This window comes from Galeopterus variegatus, unplaced genomic scaffold, assembly GCF_000696425.1.
Source record: "Galeopterus variegatus unplaced genomic scaffold, G_variegatus-3.0.2 Scaffold8674, whole genome shotgun sequence".
Lineage (NCBI taxonomy): Eukaryota > Metazoa > Chordata > Mammalia > Dermoptera > Cynocephalidae > Galeopterus > Galeopterus variegatus.
In genome coordinates, this window is record NW_007734785.1 from 58647 (window position 1) to 61485 (window position 2839).

Consider the following 2839-nt stretch of genomic DNA (forward strand, 5'->3'; position numbering starts at 1 on the left):
GAAAGAACAGGGAGAGGCGATGACACTCCCACGTCTGGAAGCCTGGTGGACAGCAGTGAACAGGTCACGCACATTCCTGATGGGACGACTCACCTGCGTGTGATCTCAGCTTTGCTAGTTCCACAGAAATCCGCCAAGCACCAGCTACATGCCGCAGCGTTGGAGGGACTAGGGGTAAGTCAGCAAACCAAACAAACAAGGACCACAGCCCTAGGGGAGTGTCCATCGGGCAACTTTCACCTGGTGACTCTTTGGACTTCATTTTGTCCCTGGTATAGATAGTTGCCCTGCTTGGTAATGAAGATGCTTCCTTGCCTGCATCACACAGGGACACCCAGAAAGCCGGAACTGTCCCCACACACCAGCTGCCCTCTCAAGCCACGCTTCTGCTACACCCAAGAACACAGACCCCCAGTCAATGGGTCTTGGACCTTGCTGCACACGGGGACCAGTCAGCTCCTCCTGATGGGCAGCAGGTCTCCAGCAGGTCTGGAGCAGCTCAACGTCACAGCCAGAGCTCTGCCCCCAGGGTGTGCCAGGCTTCAGTGCCAGTGTGGGGGCAGGCCAGCCGAGCACGTGGCTGCATCACCCACGGGCACAGCTGGACTGGGCTTGGCCCTCCCATGGCTCCTCGCAGACGTTGGCTTTAGGGAGCCTCAGCTGTTTAGAAAGGGCCCCTGCCTGGGGACAGAAGAAGGGAAAGGGGCAAACAGCGCAAGGCAAAAGATCCCAGCTGCCAAGCCCTTGGTAGCTCGGTACTCACGAGCACGACTCTGAGCAGCCCGGCGGTGCGGCCACCAGGGACCCCAACCAGGCCTGTTGCCTGCTCTGTGTAGGACGAGGCCTTCCAAGTGACATTTTCTTAGCTGGTTTTAAGCAAACGCCTGGTCATAATATTTGTGCTAAGTTGCCTTTTATGATTTTTTAAGCTCCTAGGCTAGCTCAAAAAGAAATCTTGAAAAGAAGGCCAGCTTAGCCAAAAGGTCAGGGGTTTGAAAACCAAACAGTGAGCTTAAGCGGCCAGGAAGAGCGCATTGCTGTTGGCATCTTCCTGTGCAGCTACGGACACTGGCTGGCAAGTGACAGAGCCCAGTGGCTGATAGAGGCACCCAGATGGCACAGTCATGGTAAGACCCCAGTGTTACTTCAGGCACCCCAACCCAAACCTGTTTCCTTAACTGTGGATGGTGTCTTCCAGAGGACAATCGGGTCTAAGCAGGCCTACTCTTGTCGGTGGGGCACCGCCCCTCCCACCCTGCAAAGTCGGTGCACAACCCTCTCAACAGCGTTCATTTCCCACCGAGACCCTTGGTAACAACCCTTCCCCAGGGTGTGTTCGTTTAACCGCTGTTTTCATCTTACTGGTGATTAAATCAAGGCACAGAGAAGCTGAAACACTGGCCCAAACATTAAGTAGCAGGGACAGGACTCAAACCCCGTCTGTCGGCTTCCCAGGCTGCCATTCTGGTTTCCAGCAAAGGGGCATTTGTGTTTCCTTTGAAGCTAGATTTTTAAGCACTCGTTTTTATTTGCTAAGATGTCCTGATGAGAATGTCAGGTTTCGGTTGAACAGGCAAGCCCAAAGCAGGTTGAGAACAGAGGAATAAATACGGATCCACGCGCCTTCAGCTCATCAGTCTGAACTGCTCCCTGCTGGGTGGGTCTGGGCCCTGGGTCTGGGTGGGGTTTCCTCGGCCTCACCCACCCTCCCCCCAACACCCTGTGATGACTCCCCCAGCCTTCTTGGGTTTCCCATTCCCAGCACAGCAGGTGCAGCCACTGACGTCCAGCCAGGCCCAGGGCCAGCTCCCTGGGGCTGTGACCCCAGAGCAGTGGCTGCTGACCTCAGACACTCCAGAGCAGCTCCTCCATCATCCCCCTCCGGGATCCCGTGTGGGTTGTTGGGAGGAGAGGAGCAGGGGAGGGTGCGAGGAAGGTCTGGAGAAGAGACAGCAGTGACCCTGCAGCCCCGGGCAGCCCCAAATCAGGCAGCAAGCTCGTGCCTGGCTGCCTTTGCCACCACTTCCTACAGGTGCGGGGAGGGCACGGGGGCAGAGCAGGGACCTGGCCCTCAAATGGCTCTTAAGCCAGGGCAGGGGCATCCTGCGAGAGCCCTCAGAGGACATGAGTGTGCAGAGGGCCGCAGAGCTTCCAGCAGGGACAGATGGACCCGTGAAACCCCAGACATACGCCCCCCTCATCACACACATGCCAGGGCCGCCAGGGCAGGGGCTCTGAGGATGACTTCTGATGACCAAGTCCAGACGCCACACAGACACTAGACCACCCCAGGCGCCAGGGTCAAGGATGGGGCCCAAGGGGTGCTGCTGTTGATTCTTTGCTTTCCCCTCGTTCACCCCTCCTAGACTCAGTGGTGCTAGGGTCCCCTGGGTGTTCAGCTTCGGGCACCCCAGGACACCCAGGAAGGAGGGACGGCCCAGCCCTGGAGGGGTGCTCCTGTTGATTCTTTGCTTTCCCCTCGTTCACCCCTCCTAGACTCAGTGGTGCTAGGGCCCCCTGGGTGTTCAGCTTCGGGCACCCCAGGACACCCAGGAAGGAGGGACGGCCCAGCCCTGCCAGCAGGAAGCCGCCTCCTTCGGCCCAGAGCCCCCTTCTCCATTACACCTAGCAAGCTGCAGGCAAGGGGGTGTGGCTTCCTTCCTGGGGGAATGAAAAACTGGGGAGACGAGCTGTTTGGGGGAGGGGAGCTGGAAAGATCCAATGCCCCAATACTCTGACGCACCCCACACCGAATCCTGGTGCCCTGGGGCGCTCACTGCGGCGGGCCGGGGAGCGCGAGGGGGCTGCGCGCCCCCCCCAACTCGGCGGGGCGGGGACT